The sequence below is a fragment of the Ornithodoros turicata genome, chromosome 1 (assembly GCF_037126465.1).
Source record: "Ornithodoros turicata isolate Travis chromosome 1, ASM3712646v1, whole genome shotgun sequence".
Lineage (NCBI taxonomy): Eukaryota > Metazoa > Arthropoda > Arachnida > Ixodida > Argasidae > Ornithodoros > Ornithodoros turicata.
Window position 1 is genome coordinate 28,478,754 of NC_088201.1, and position 16,415 is coordinate 28,495,168.

The window sequence follows — 16,415 nt, forward strand, 5'->3', positions numbered from 1 at the left end:
TATTTTAAACAACTTCGACTTTAGGGAGCGCATTGCAATTGTAATAAAACCTGATCTCCACATGATGCGCTCGAACCATTGACGAAGCACGAAAGTAGTCGCAGCGCGCGCCTCAGACCTAATTATTCCAGCTCTGCCGTCTGCTGCGCACGTCAGTGATCGGCAAAAGAGCGACGGTGACGTCGATATCTCCGCCCTCACTTAGCGTCACAGAAAAAGTAATGTTTCACGATCTTTGTTTTGTTTTGTTTTTATATGCTTTGCTTGCAAAGAGCTTTGCGCATCACCACTACATATCAGCGCTTATCGTACCAAGCTGTGCCCAGCAGGATGAAATGACTGATGCGACAAGCGACTGCGAACACATGAAGGAACGAAAGGAAGGAAAAAGAAAAACAAAACAAAGATCGCGAAACATATCGCAATAAGTGTTTGCCTGAATCGCGTATGACGGTTTTCTATGACGTTAAGTGAAGACGAAGATATCAACGTCGGTGACGCTCTTTTGCCCACCACTTGCGGTTTACAGTAGACGACAGCGGTCAAATACTTAGGTCCGTAGCGCGCGCTATGATTACTTTTGTGATTCATATCAGTGTCTCGATCACATCATGGGGACATCAGGGTCTAATATTGGAATTGCAATGTGCTCCCAAAAGTCAATAATTAAAAAGTTGATTAAAACACCCATGTTAATTAGTCCCCTAACTGAGAAAAAATACGGTTTTCTAGTACAAAGCAGCCCCGTCGAGTCTTTTTAGGAAAATTTGTTGCAGATAAGAAGAAACACTCTGTATATATACAAATGGAAAATAGCTGAAGCTCTGTGGCTGCACGTGGAGCATATGTTTATAAGTTGATCATGCACTCCCAGCCGAGTACCCAGCTGTTTTTAAGAAAAAAATCTTCCCGGAAACGGCACCGCAAAGGATACTGCCGTACGCGGATTTGAAGAGAGATTAGAGCATCAGCGAGACATCACCCAAGCAGCACAATGTACTGAAAGTTGAGTGCAATAGGGGTGGACGGCATGTGTCTTATCAATGTTCTTTAGTTTCACGAGTGTGTTCAAGGCCTTCCACCTACCCGTCAACCCCTATTGCACTCGACTTTCAGTACATTGTGCTGCCTGGGCAGTGTTCCACGGTGACGACGCCACCTGTGCAGGCCGCAGAGCAAGGTAGCAAATGCATATACAAAGGGAAAATAGCCGAAGCTCTGTGGCTGCACGTGGAAAATATGTTTATAAGTAGGGCGCGGAATTTTAGACATTTGCCTATAAATGCCTAAATGCAACATTTTTTGGGTTACCTGCCTTTATATATCGACTCTATTGAGTTGTAGCCTCTTTGAACATTTCTAGATGCAACAGCCTTTTTTAGAGGTGCAAGTCCGAGTGCGCCTTTCAGTATCACGACGAGTGCTGAATTTTTCTTTTCGTTTCTGCGTGTTTGCGCCTTTTGTTCTTCTTTTTTACGTTTGTTTTCCTGTACCTTGGTTTGCTAGAAGGGGTTCACGTATATTTGATCAAAAGTTTTGGCCTTTCGAGATTATTGAGGGCTGAGAACGAAAAGTCGTGGTTCCAAGCCACCTCACTATTCGTGTACAAGAAGTCAAAGCTTTTACGGTACCATAGCCTTTTTGTCCTGGATGGAACATTCTAAAACACCAACAAAGCCAAAGAGCGTACCAGATTAACGTGCCTATTTTTGTACTTTATCGCCTATTTTGTTGTTTTGGGGGACCTAATTGCCTGCCTATTTCGATCGTTTTTAGTGGCTAAATTTCCGGGACCTATTTATAAGTTGATCGAGCACTCCCAGCCGAGTACAGCTGTTTCGCCCTACTTGGGACTCGTTAACCCGGCGCGGGGAAGTGACACGATCTTGGTGGGGTGGGGTGATGTAGGAGGGGAGGTCGGTCAACCTGCTCAGGTGTGGCGGTTCGGTGCATCCTGGGGAGCGAGAAGAGGAGGGGGGTTAAAGCGGGAGCGGAAAGAGATGATGGTGGCACAGGAGAGGGAATGCTATTCCTCTTGCCCTAGGATGTGGGTAGTCCAAAAGAACTACCCACCACAGATAACATGCGAGCATCCCTCACTAGTCTTCATTGGGACGCTCCCTGTACCACGGTAACCGCCAGGATTATTGGCGGAGTAACCCCATGTCCGACACAATCTTGGGTCAAACAGTGTGTCTCAGGGAGGCATCGTGTTCCGCGGTGACGGCGCTACCTGTGGAGGCCGCAATGCAAGCAAGTACACATACAAAAGGAAATTAGCCGGGACTCTGTGGCTGCACGTGGAAAATATGCTTATAAGACGATCGTGCACTCCCAGCAGAGTACAGCTGTTATACGTTCTACTTCGGACTCGTCAGCCCGGTGCGGGGAAGTGACACGATCTTGGGTCGGCACAAACTGTGCCTCAGGGAGACATCAGTGTTCCACGATGACGGCGCCACCTGTGCAGGACGCAGAGCAAGCCAGCAAGTGCACAGCGGCGTAGCCAGATCTCCAAGGTAGGGGGGGGGGGCTCGATACGAAAACTCGCCCCCCCCCCCCGCTGATCCTGTGTCGACAACACACACATACTTGTGCACACTGCAAACTGAGGATTAAAAAAAAGGAACGAAAATAGTTTATTTAGACGTTCACAGTACGATTACATGTATAGGCTGTCATGACCAATGAGGTGGTGTCACGAGATTGGAAGTATTTTGAAAAGCTCATACTTTGAAGACCATTCAAGAGTGCTTCTTAGATAGACGCCATGAACTGCAAGAACTTTCGCGGTCGTCACACTGGTCCCCCCATATATATTATGTTCTCGGATTTGCACGATTTGTATGGGTCGGTCCGTGGCAGGTAGGGGAGGCTCGAGCCCCCCCTAGCCCCCCCCCCCGTGGCTACGCCACTGCTGCATATACAAAGGGAAAATAATCGAAGCTCTGTGGCTGCACGTGGAAAATATGTTTATAAGTTGACCGTGCACTCCCAGCCGAGCACAGCTGTTTCGTCCTACTTGGGACTCCTCAGCCCGGAGCGGGGAAGTGCCACGATCCTGGGTCGGCATAAACAGTGTGTCTCAGGGAGACATCACTGTTCCACGGTGACGGCGCCACCTGTGGAGGCCGCAGTGCAAGCCAGCAAGTACATATATAAGTGGAAAATGGCCGAAGTTCTGTGCGATGGCTGCACGTGGGTAATATGTTTATAAGTGGATCTTGTACTCCTAGCCGCGGACGACCGTTTGGCTCTAGTTGGAGCTCATCGGCGTTGCGCAGGGAAGCGGCAAGATCTTGGGTCGGCACGAACAGTGTGTCTCTGCGAGACATAAGGGTTCCACGGTGACTGCGCCACCTGTACGGCCGTAGTGAAAGGCAGAAAGTACATATACAAGTGAAAAATAGCCGAAGCTCTGTGGCTGCACGTGGGTAATATATTTATAAGTTGATCGTGCATTCCCAGCTGCAGACGACCGTTTCGCTCTAGTTGGAGCTCATCGGCGCGGCGCAAGAAAGCGGCAAAGTCTCGGGTCGGCAGATGCAGTGTGTCTCGGCGAGACATCAGTGTTCCACGGTGACGGCGCCACCAGTACGACCGCAGTGCAATCCAGAAAGTACACATACAAGTGAAAAATAGCCGAAGCTCTGTGGCTGCACGTGTATAATATTTATAACTTGATTGTGCGCTCAAGCCGCGGACGACCGTTTCGCTCTGGTTGGAGCTCATTGGCGCGGCGCAGGGAAGCGGCAAGATCTTGGGTCGACACGTACAGGGTGTTTCGTCGAGACATCAGTGTTCCACGGTAACGGTGCCACCTGTAGATCTTGGGTCGGCAGATACAGCGTGCCTCGGCGAAACATCAGTGTTCCACGGTGACGGTGCCACCTGTGGAGGCCGCAGTGCAAGTTAGAAAGTACATATGCAAGTGAGAAATAGCCGAAGCTCTGTGACTGCACGTGGGTAATATGTTTATAAGTTGATCGTGTACTCCCAGCCGCGGACGACCGTTTGGTTCTAGTTGGAGCTCATCGGCGCGGCGCAGGGAAGCGGCAATATCTTGGGTCGACAGATACAGTGTGTCTCTGCGAGACATCAGTGTTCCCAGAGCCGTATATAGAGAGAGTTTGGCCATCTTTTGATCTTTTGCCGCTTCATGGGCGGAGTCTGTTTTAACGTCATAGTCGTCATAGCACCGCCCAAAAAGCCTGAATCCAAGCGAAATCCGCTTATCAGCCAGCAGGTAGGCGCCATCTTGATGCACTTCACCATCTGGTCGACATGTACTATTGTCGCGCTCAATGTAATCTACCAGGGTCACCGGCTTATGACCCACAGGCGCCTGTGAAGTGGGGGCTTTGTTACCAAACTGAAAGGATTCAAGGACGAAGGGGTCTCGAAGGACGCGGTACGCACGCGTCTTCCGTTGCATCGTGACCAACGGTTTTGCATCAACATGGCGTCGGCGACAGGTTGACGACTTCACAACAATAGAGCGCGGAAAGGGAGGTCGTTCAGCAGTGACGTCGCATGACGTGGTTCAAGTTAGGCTCCTCCTAGCGGCCAAATGCTCTCTATAAACGGCTCTGAGTATTCCATGGTGACGGCGCCACCTGTACGGCCGCAGTGCAAGTTAGAAAGTACTATGCAAGTGAAAAATAGCCGAAGCTCTGTGGCTGCATGTGGGTAATATATTTATAAGTTGATCGTGCATTCCCAGCTGCAGACGACCGTTTCGCTCTAGTTGGAGCTCATCGGCGCGGCGCAAGAAAGCGGCAAAGTCTCGGGTCGGCAGATACAGTGTGTCTCGGCGAGACATCAGTGTTCCACGGTGAGGGCGCCAGCTGTACGACCGCAGTGCAAGCCAGAAAGTACATATACACGTGAGAAATAACTGAAGTTTTGTGGCTCCATGTGGGCAATATGTTTATAAGTTGATCGTGTACACCCAGCCGCGGACGACCGTTTCGCTGTAGTTGGAGCTCATCGGCGCGGCGCAAGGAAGCGGCAAAATCTCGGGTCGGCAGATACAGTGTGTCTCGGCAAGACATCAGTGTTCCACGGTGACGGCGCCAGCTGTACGACCGCAGTGCAAGCCAGAAAGTACATATACAAGTGAGAAATAACCGAAGCTCTGTGGCTCCATGTGGGCAATATGTTTATAAGTTGATCGTGTACTCCCAGCTGCGGACGACCGTTTCGCTGTAGTTGGAACTCATCGGAGCGGCGCAGGGAAGCGGCAAGATCTTGGGTCGTCACGTACAGTGTGTTTCGTCGAGACATCAGTGTTCCACGGTGACCGCGCCACCTGTAGATCTTGGGTCGGCAGATACAGCGTGTCTCGGCGAAACATCAGTGTTCCACGGTGGCGGTGCCACCTGTACGGCCGCAGTGGAAGCAAGAAAGTACATATAGAAGTGAAAAATAGCCGAAGCTCTGTGGCTGCACGTGGGTAATATATTTATAAGTTGGTCGTGTACTCCCAGCCGCGGACGACCGTTTCGCTCTAGTTGGAGCTCATCGGCGCGGCACAAGAAAGCGGCAAAGTCTCGGGTCGGCAGATGCAGTGTGTCTCGGCGAGACATCAGTGTTCCACGGTGACGGCGCCACCAGTACGACCGCAGTGCAATCCAGAAAGTACACATACAAGTGAAAAATAGCCGAAGCTCTGTGGCTGCACGTGGACAATATTTATAAGTTGATTGTGCGCTCAAGCCGCGGACGACCGTTTCGCTCTGGTTGGAGCTCATTGGCGCGGCGCAGGGAAGCGGCAAGATCCTGGGTCGACAGATATAATGTGTCTCTACGAGACATCAGTGTTCCATGGTGACGGCGTCACCTGTACGGCCGCAGTGCAAGTTAGAAAGTACATATGGAAGTGAGAAATAGCCGAAGCTCAGTGACTGCACGTGGGTAATATGTTTATCGTGTACTCCTAGCCGCGGACGACCGTTTGGCTCTAGTTGGAGCTCATCGGCGTTGCGCAGGGAAGGGGCAAGATCTTGGGTCGACACGTACAGGGTGTTTCGTCGAGACATCAGTGTTCCACGGTGACGGCGCCACCTGTAGATCGTGGGTCGGCAGATACAGCGTGTCTCGGCGAAACATCAGTGTTCCACGGTGACGGTGCCACCCGTGGAGGCCGCAGTGCAAGTTAAAAAGTACATATGCAAGTGAGAAATAGCCGAAGCTCTGACTGCACGTGGGTAATATGTTTATAAGTGGATTGTGTACTGCTAGCCGCGGACGACCGTTTGGCTTTAGTTGGAGCTCATCGGCGTTGCGCAGGGAAGCGGCAAGATCTTGGGTCGGCACGAACAGTGTGTCTCTGCGAGACATAAGGGTTCCACGGTGACTGCACCACCTGTACGGCCGTAATGAAAGGCAGAAAGTACATATACAAGTGAAAAATAGCCGAAGCTCTGTGGCTGCACGTGGGTAATATATTTATAAGTTGATCGTGCATTCCCAGCTGCAGACGACCGTTTCGCTCTAGTTGGAGCTCATCGGCGCGGCGCAAGAAAGCGGCAAAGTCTCGGGTCGGCAGATGCAGTGTGTCTCGGCGAGACATCAGTGTTCCACGGTGACGGCGCCACCAGTACGACCGCAGTGCAATCCAGAAAGTACACATACAAGTGAAAAATAGCCGAAGCTCTGTGGCTGCACGTGTATAATATTTATAACTTGATTGTGCGCTCAAGCCGCGGACGACAGTTTCGCTCTGGTTGGAGCTCATTGGCGCGGCGCAGGGAAGCGGCAAGATCTTGGGTCGACACGTACAGGGTGTTTCGTCGAGACATCAGTGTTCCACGGTAACGGTGCCACCTGTAGATCTTGGGTCGGCAGATACAGCGTGCCTCGGCGAAACATCAGTGTTCCACGGTGACGGTGCCACCTGTGGAGGCCGCAGTGCAAGTTAGAAAGTACATATGCAAGTGAGAAATAGCCGAAGCTCTGTGACTGCACGTGGGTAATATGTTTATAAGTTGATCGTGTACTCCCAGCCGCGGACGACCGTTTGGTTCTAGTTGGAGCTCATCGGCGCGGCGCAGGGAAGCGGCAATATCTTGGGTCGACAGATACAGTGTGTCTCTGCGAGACATCAGTGTTCCCAGAGCCGTATATAGAGAGAGTTTGGCCATCTTTTGATCTTTTGCCGCTTCATGGGCGGAGTCTGTTTTAACGTCATAGTCGTCATAGCACCGCCCAAAAAGCCTGAATCCAAGCGAAATCCGCTTATCAGCCAGCAGGTAGGCGCCATCTTGATGCACTTCACCATCTGGTCGACATGTACTATTGTCGCGCTCAATGTAATCTACCAGGGTCACCGGCTTATGACCCACAGGCGCCTGTGAAGTGGGGGCTTTGTTACCAAACTGAAAGGATTCAAGGACGAAGGGGTCTCGAAGGACGCGGTACGCACGCGTCTTCCGTCTTGCATCGTGACCAACGGTTTTGCATCAACATGGCGTCGGCGACAGGTTGACGACTTCACAACAATAGAGCGCGGAAAGGGAGGTCGTTCAGCAGTGACGTCGCATGACGTGGTTCAAGTTAGGCTCCTCCTAGCGGCCAAATGCTCTCTATAAACGGCTCTGAGTATTCCATGGTGACGGCGCCACCTGTACGGCCGCAGTGCAAGTTAGAAAGTACTATGCAAGTGAAAAATAGCCGAAGCTCTGTGGCTGCATGTGGGTAATATATTTATAAGTTGATCGTGCATTCCCAGCTGCAGACGACCGTTTCGCTCTAGTTGGAGCTCATCGGCGCGGCGCAAGAAAGCGGCAAAGTCTCGGGTCGGCAGATACAGTGTGTCTCGGCGAGACATCAGTGTTCCACGGTGAGGGCGCCAGCTGTACGACCGCAGTGCAAGCCAGAAAGTACATATACAAGTGAGAAATAACTGAAGTTTTGTGGCTCCATGTGGGCAATATGTTTATAAGTTGATCGTGTACACCCAGCCGCGGACGACCGTTTCGCTGTAGTTGGAGCTCATCGGCGCGGCGCAAGGAAGCGGCAAAATCTCGGGTCGGCAGATACAGTGTGTCTCGGCAAGACATCAGTGTTCCACGGTGACGGCGCCAGCTGTACGACCGCAGTGCAAGCCAGAAAGTACATATACAAGTGAGAAATAACCGAAGCTCTGTGGCTCCATGTGGGCAATATGTTTATAAGTTGATCGTGTACTCCCAGCTGCGGACGACCGTTTCGCTGTAGTTGGAACTCATCGGAGCGGCGCAGGGAAGCGGCAAGATCTTGGGTCGTCACGTACAGTGTGTTTCGTCGAGACATCAGTGTTCCACGGTGACCGCGCCACCTGTAGATCTTGGGTCGGCAGATACAGCGTGTCTCGGCGAAACATCAGTGTTCCACGGTGGCGGTGCCACCTGTACGGCCGCAGTGGAAGCAAGAAAGTACATATAGAAGTGAAAAATAGCCGAAGCTCTGTGGCTGCACGTGGGTAATATATTTATAAGTTGGTCGTGTACTCCCAGCCGCGGACGACCGTTTCGCTCTAGTTGGAGCTCATCGGCGCGGCACAAGAAAGCGGCAAAGTCTCGGGTCGGCAGATGCAGTGTGTCTCGGCGAGACATCAGTGTTCCACGGTGACGGCGCCACCAGTACGACCGCAGTGCAATCCAGAAAGTACACATACAAGTGAAAAATAGCCGAAGCTCTGTGGCTGCACGTGGACAATATTTATAAGTTGATTGTGCGCTCAAGCCGCGGACGACCGTTTCGCTCTGGTTGGAGCTCATTGGCGCGGCGCAAGGAAGCGGCAAGATCTTGGGTCGACACGTACAGGGTGTTTCGTCGAGACATCAGTGTTCCACGGTAACGGTGCCACCTGTAGATCTTGGGTCGGCAGATACAGCGTGCCTCGGCGAAACATCAGTGTTCCACGGTGACGGTGCCACCTGTGGAGGCCGCAGTGCAAGTTAGAAAGTACATATGCAAGTGAGAAATAGCCGAAGCTCTGTGACTGCACGTGGGTAATATGTTTATAAGTTGATCGTGTACTCCCAGCCGCGGACGACCGTTTGGTTCTAGTTGAAGCTCATCGGCGCGGCGCAGGGAAGCGGCAATATCTTGGGTCGACAGATACAGTGTGTCTCTGCGAGACATCAGTGTTCCCAGAGCCGTATATAGAGAGAGTTTGGCCATCTTTTGATCTTTTGCCGCTTCATGGGCGGAGTCTGTTTTAACGTCATAGTCGTCATAGCACCGCCCAAAAAGCCTGAATCCAAGCGAAATCCGCTTATCAGCCAGCAGGTAGGCGCCATCTTGATGCACTTCACCGTCTGGTCGACATGTACTATTGTCGCGCTCAATGTAATCTACCAGGGTCACCGGCTTATGACCCACAGGCGCCTGTGAAGTGGGGGCTTTGTTACCAAACTGAAAGGATTCAAGGACGAAGGGGTCTCGAAGGACGCGGTACGCACGCGTCTTCCCTCTTGCATCGTGACCAACGGTTTTGCATCAACATGGCGTCGGCGACAGGTTGACGACTTCACAACAATAGAGCGCGGACAGGGAGGTCGTTCAGCAGTGACGTCGTATGACGCGGTTCAAGTTAGGCTCCTTCTAGCGGCCAAATGCTCTCTATAAACGGCTCTGAGTGTTCCATGGTGACGGCGCCACCTGTACGGCCGTAGTGAAAGGCAGAAAGTATATATACAAGCGAAAAATAGCCGAAGCTCTGTGGCTGCACGTGGGTAATATATTTATAAGTTGATCGTGCACTCCCAGCCGCAGACGACCGTTTCGCTCTAGTTGGAGCTCATCGGCGCGGCGCAAGTAAGCGGCAAAGTCTCGGGTCGGCAGATACAGTGTGTCTCGGCGAGGCATCAGTGTTCCACGGTGAGGGCGCCAGCTGTACGACCGCAGTGCAAGCCAGAAAGTACATATACAAGTGAGAAATAACTGAAGCTTCGTGGCTCCATGTGGGCAATATGTTTATAATTTGATCGTGTACTCCCAGCTGCGGACGACCGTTTCGCTGTAGTTGGAACTCATCGGAGCGGCGCAGGGAAGCGGCAAGATCTTGGGTCGGCACGTACAGTGTATTTCGTCGAGACATCAGTGTTCCACGGTGACCGCGCCACCTGTAGATCTTGTGTCGGCAGATGCAGTTTGTCTCGGCGAGACATCGGTGTTGCACGGTGACGGTGCCACCTGTGGAGGCCGCAGTGCAAGCCAGAAAGTACATATAGAAGTGTGAAATAACCGAAGCTCTGTGGCTGCACGTGAGTAATATGTTTATAAGTTGATCGTGCACTCCCAGCCTCGGACGACCGTTTGGCTCTAGTTGGAGCTCATCGGCGTTGCGCAGGGAAGGGGCAAGATCTTGGGTCGGCACGTACAGTGTGTCTCGGCGAGACATCAGTGTTCCACGGTGACGGCGCCACCTGTACGGCCGTAGTGCAAGGCAGAAAGTATATATACAAGTGAAAAATAGCCGAAGCTCTGTGGCTGCACGTGGATAATATATTTATAAGTTGATCGTGCACTCCCAGCTGCAGACGACCGTTTCGCTCTAGTTGGAGCTCATCGGCGCGGCGCAAGAAAGCGGCAAAGTCTCGGGTCGGCAGATACAGTGTGTCTCGGCGAGACATCAGTGTTCCACGGTGAGGGCGCCAGCTGTACGACCGCAGTGCAAGCCAGAAAGTACATATACAAGTGAGAAAAAACTGAAGCTTTGTGGCTCCATGTGGGCAATATGTTTATAATTTGATCGTGTACTCCCAGCTGCGGACGACCGTTTCGCTGTAGTTGGAACTCATCGGAGCGGCGCGGGGAAGCAGCAAGATCTTGGGTCGGCACGTACAGTGTATTTCGTCGAGACATCAGTGTTCCACGGTGACCGCGCCACCTGTAGATCTTGTGTCGGCAGATGCAGTTTGTCTCGGCGAGACATCGGTGTTGCACGGTGACGGTGCCACCTGTGGAGGCCGCAGTGCAAGCCAGAAAGTACATATAGAAGTGTGAAATAACCGAAGCTCTGTGGCTGCACGTGAGTAATATGTTTATAAGTTGATCGTGCACTCCCAGCCTCGGACGACCGTTTGGCTCTAGTTGGAGCTCATCGGCGTTGCGCAGGGAAGGGGCAAGATCTTGGGTCGGCACGTACAGTGTGTCTCGGCGAGACATCAGTGTTCCACGGTGACGGCGCCACCTGTACGGCCGTAGTGCAAGGCAGAAAGTATATATACAAGTGAAAAATAGCCGAAGCTCTGTGGCTGCACGTGGATAATATATTTATAAGTTGATCGTGCACTCCCAGCTGCAGACGACCGTTTCGCTCTAGTTGGAGCTCATCGGCGCGGCGCAAGAAAGCGGCAAAGTCTCGGGTCGGCAGATACAGTGTGTCTCGGCGAGACATCAGTGTTCCACGGTGAGGGCGCCAGCTGTACGACCGCAGTGCAAGCCAGAAAGTACATATACAAGTGAGAAAAAACTGAAGCTTTGTGGCTCCATGTGGGCAATATGTTTATAATTTGATCGTGTACTCCCAGCTGCGGACGACCGTTTCGCTGTAGTTGGAACTCATCGGAGCGGCGCGGGGAAGCAGCAAGATCTTGGGTCGGCACGTACAGTGTATTTCGTCGAGACATCAGTGTTCCACGGTGACCGCGCCACCTGTAGATCTTGGGTCGGCAGATGCAGTTTGTCTCGGCGAGACATCGGTGTTGCACGGTGACGGTGCCACCTGTGGAGGCCGCAGTGCAAGCCAGAAAGTACATATAGAAGTGTGAAATAACCGAAGCTCTGTGGCTGCACGTCAGTAATATGTTTATAAGTTGATCGTGCACTCCCAGCCTCGGACGACTGTTTTGTTCTAGTTGGAGCTCATTGGCGCGGCGCAGGGAAGCGGCAAGATCTCGAGTCGGCAGATACAGTGTGTCTCGGCGAGTTATCAGTATTCCACGGTGACGGCGCCACGAGTACGGCCGCAGTGCAACCCAGAAAGTACACATACAAGTGAAAAATAGCCGAAGCTCCGTGGCTACACGTGGATAATATATGTTTATAAGTTGATCGTGTACTCCCAGCCGCGGACGGCCGTTTCGCTGTAGTTGGAGTTCATCGGCGCGGCAAGATCTTGGGTCGGCACGTACAGTGTGTCTCGGCGAGACATCAGTGTTCCGCGGTGACGGTGCCACCTGTGGAGGCCGCAGTGCAAGCCAGAAAGTACATATAGAAGTGAGCAATAACCGAAGGTCTGTGGCTGCACGTGGGTAATATGTTTATAAGTTGATCGTGCACTCCCAGCCGCGGACGACCGTTTCGCTCTAGTTGGAGCTCATCGGCGCGGCGCAGGGAAGCGGCAAGATCCTGAGTCGGCAGATACAGTGTGTCTCGGCGAGACATCATTGTTCCACGGTGACGGCGCCACCTGTACGACCGCAATGCAAGCCAGAAAGTACATATACAAGTGAGAAATAACCGAAGCTCTGTGGCTCCATGTGGGCAATATGTGTATAAGTTGATCGTGTACTCCCAGCTGCGGACCACCGCTTTGCTCTAGTTGGAGCTCATCGCCGCGGCGCAGGGAGGCGACAAGATCTTGGGTGGGCAGATACAGTGTGACTCGGCGAGACATCAGTGTTCCACGGTGAGGGCGCCATCTGTACGGCCGCAGTGCAAGCCAGAAAGTACATATACAAGTGAAAAATAGCCGAAGCTCTGTGGCTGCACGTGGGTAATATATTTATAAGTTGATTGTGCACTCCCAGCTGCAGACGAGCGTTTCGCTCCAGTTGGAGCTCACCGGCGCGGCTAAGGGAAGCGACAAAATATTGGGTCGGCATATGGAGTGTGTCTCGGCGAGATATCAGTGTTCCCGGTGACGGCGGCACCTGTACGGCCGCAGAGCAAGTCAGAAAGTACATATATAAGTGAAAAATAGCTGAAGCTCTGTGGCTGCACGTGGGTAATATGTTTATTGGTTAATCGTGTGCTCATGATGCGGATGGTGGTTTCGCTCTAGTTGGACCTCACTCAGGCCGCGCAGGGAAGCGGGAACGCTTGAGTCGGCAGATACTGTGTGTCTCTGCGAGATATCACTGTTTCACGGTGACGGCGCCACCTGTACGGCCGCAGTGCTAGCCAGAAACTATATATACAAGTGAGAAATAACCAAAGCTCTGTGGCTACACGTGGGTAATATTTTTATAAGTTGATCGTGTATTCCCAGCCGGTGACGACCGTTTCGCTCTAGTTGGAGCTCATCGGCGCAGCGCAGGGAAGCGGCAAGATCTTTAGTCGGCACGTACAGTGTGTTTTGTCAAGACATTAGTGTTCGACGGTGACGGCGCCACCTGTAGATCTTGGGTCGGCAGATACTGTGTGTCTCTGAGAGACATCAGTGTTCCACGGTGACGGCGCCACCTATACGGCCGCAGTACAAGCCAGAATCTACATATACAAGTGAAAAATAGCCGAAGATCTGTGGCTGCACGTGAGTAATATGTTTATAAGTTGATCGTGCACTCCCAGCCGCGGACGACCGTTTCGCTCTATAGTTGGAGCTCATCGGCGCGGCGCAGGGAAGCGGCAAGATCTTGGGTCGGCATGTACAGTGTGTTTCGGCGAGACATCAGTGTTCCACAGTGACGGTGCCACCTGTGGAGGCCGCAGTGCAAGCCAAAAAGTACATATAAAAAGTGATAAAAAATTCTAACTGGCGACGAACCCACCGGAGGACTGTGGGACTTTCGGCAATTACCTTCTGGAATCTTTTGCTGCCATTTAGGAAGGCTTTGAACAATTTTTAATTGACATATTGATTTTTTAATTGAACTTTGAAAATTGCCACTTCCCGGCGCCGCGCCGATGAGCTCCAACTAGAGGAAAACGGCCGTCCGCGGCTGGGATTGCAAGATCAATTTATAAACATATATGCAGGGTGTTTCACCTAAAGTGATAAAAAAACTCTAACCGGCGACATACACGCTGGAGGATTGTGGGACTTTCGGCAATTACCTTCAGGAATCTTTTGCCGCCATTTAGGAAAGCTTTGAAAAATTTTTAATTGAGAGAAATTTATGTTTAATCGTACTTTGAACATTGACAAGCCAACCTCACTTTTTTAGCAGAAATATGAAGTCCTCCACGGATAACCGCAGACCGTACAAGAACGATGCACATTATAGGAACAGAAATAGTCGAAAAAATTTGCAGAAGTGCTGCTTTAGCTCCGCCCACTTTATTGTCGCAAAAAGCGGCGCACGAAATGTGCGGCTAGAGGAGGAAGTGTCCCCGTCTTCATTTGTTTTGCTTTCTTTATGATAAGACGGTCGTCACCAGCATCAAGGTCAAAGCGGGGGAAAGAACGGTAAAACAAGAGGCGGGAACACTTCCTCTTCTCGCCACGTCTTCCGCGCGCGCTCTTTTGCGGCAATCAAGCAGGCGGGGCTAAAGCAACACCTTTACTAATTTTTTTCGACTATATGTGTTGCTATACTGAGCATAGTTTTTGTTGGATCTGCGGTCATCCATGGAGGACTTCATATTTCTGCACAACACGCGAGGTTCACTCGGCAATTTTCGATTGAAAAAATTAATTTATAAATATATTAAATATAAATAATAAATAAATATAAATAATAAATTAAAAATTAATTGTCCAAAGCCTTCCTAAATGACGGCAAAAGTTTCCAGAATGTAATTGCCGAAAGTCCGACAATCCTCCGGCAAGTAGTGCGCCAGTTAGAATTTTTTACCACTTTAGGTGAAACACCCTGTATATATAAATCAGGATAACTGGTCATCTGGGCAGGCAGGAAATAGCAAGCGTGGACGTTGAATGTCCCATAATATAGGGTGTTTATTTTTAGGCTTTACAGAATTTTTAGTAAAAAAAGCAATGAGAGCAGGACAGTTGTCGTTTTTGCAGTTGAGTTATACGGCCGCGCGGACATCCTCTCGAAGAAACTATGTAAGTACAAGATGATTAATTAACTAAAATTCATTAATTAACGTTTTAATTATGGGATTTCGTGCTAAAGCGAGATAGCAGAATCAGAGACTATCCTCGTTGAAAGCCATTCCACGCCTAACAAATCCTGAAACACGCACGTGCGTTAAAATACCCATCCCCGAATTTTGATATGGAAATGAGGCGAAACCGAAACCGCGGCGACCGGGAACGCATGGAGCACAGCGCTCATTCCACGTCACAGGGCCACGTGATTTGGAGCGGTGGAGATGATTGGAGTAGGTGCTGATCTGCTGGCCAGATAAACCGCTTTCCGGTCCAGATAAGCCTCCATGGGCGGTGATGATGCGCTCCTGAGGTGCACTTTTTCGGTTTCGGCTCATTTGCATACCGAAACTCAACGAGGGGTATTTCACGGCACGCTCTCGTTTCTGGAGTTGTACACGATAGAATGGCTTTCAACGAGGATTGTCTCCGGTTCCGCTATTTCGCTTTTGACCAAAATTTCCGAATTTAAAAGTTAATTAACGAATTGTAGGTAATTAGTCATTTTGTAATTAGACACTCTCTTCCAGAGGGTATCCGCCTGGCCGCACATTTGTGCCGCTCTCACAGCTTTTTAGCAAAAATTCTGTAAAGGATAAAAAACACCCTGTATATCTGGAAAGCTGTGTTTTCCAGTTCCTTTTTTAAAACCCATTCCGCCATACTGCCATATTTGCTATGGACAGATGTGCGCCGACATCACTTTTTCCCATCTTTTTTCGGCACCGGCGACGTGCTCACCACAGCCCACGATTGCCATAGCCGCGCTCTTCGAATAGCTTTTTTTAGCGAAATGCCTATGGCCTCACGATGACTTTGGTTCCTTTCCTTGGCTGGAATACACATCAAGCAAAAAATCAAAGTCTGGGAATAAGAAAGACGCACTCGAGCACCACCTCTTGACTCTCGTCTTTTTTGTTCCCGATTTTTCCTTTCTACTTGTGGATCCTTGGCCATTGGAGGTCACCAGTTCTCGACACCAGCACGTCTGTTCAAAGGCGGCAAGCTTGCATCACTATCGCCTGTTCGTAGACCTGGCTATATTGGAGGAAAATGACAAATGACAAACCAAAAACCAAATGACAGTTGGTTTGAATACGGGTTGTATTTGAAAGCATTGAGAAGGTACTAAATCTCTTCGGTAGAATAACTGTTGTCTGCTTTGATTAAAAGTTGATTTCACATGAGCAAGTAGTACTGTGTCCCCCTGTAGGTCTTAAAGGGGTTGCGACACTTCCTTTCAAGTTATTCCGGATCAATGTAAAATGCAATTATTTGCATCAATGTGAACCTGCATTCCAAGTTTTACAGCAAAGAGGGTCATAGACGCGTAGAAAATCGGCACCGCGAATATCGAAACTCTGCAGCTCTGACGTCACGGCAGGCGTCTCCGCCAATGAGGAAGCACGACAGAGGTCACGTG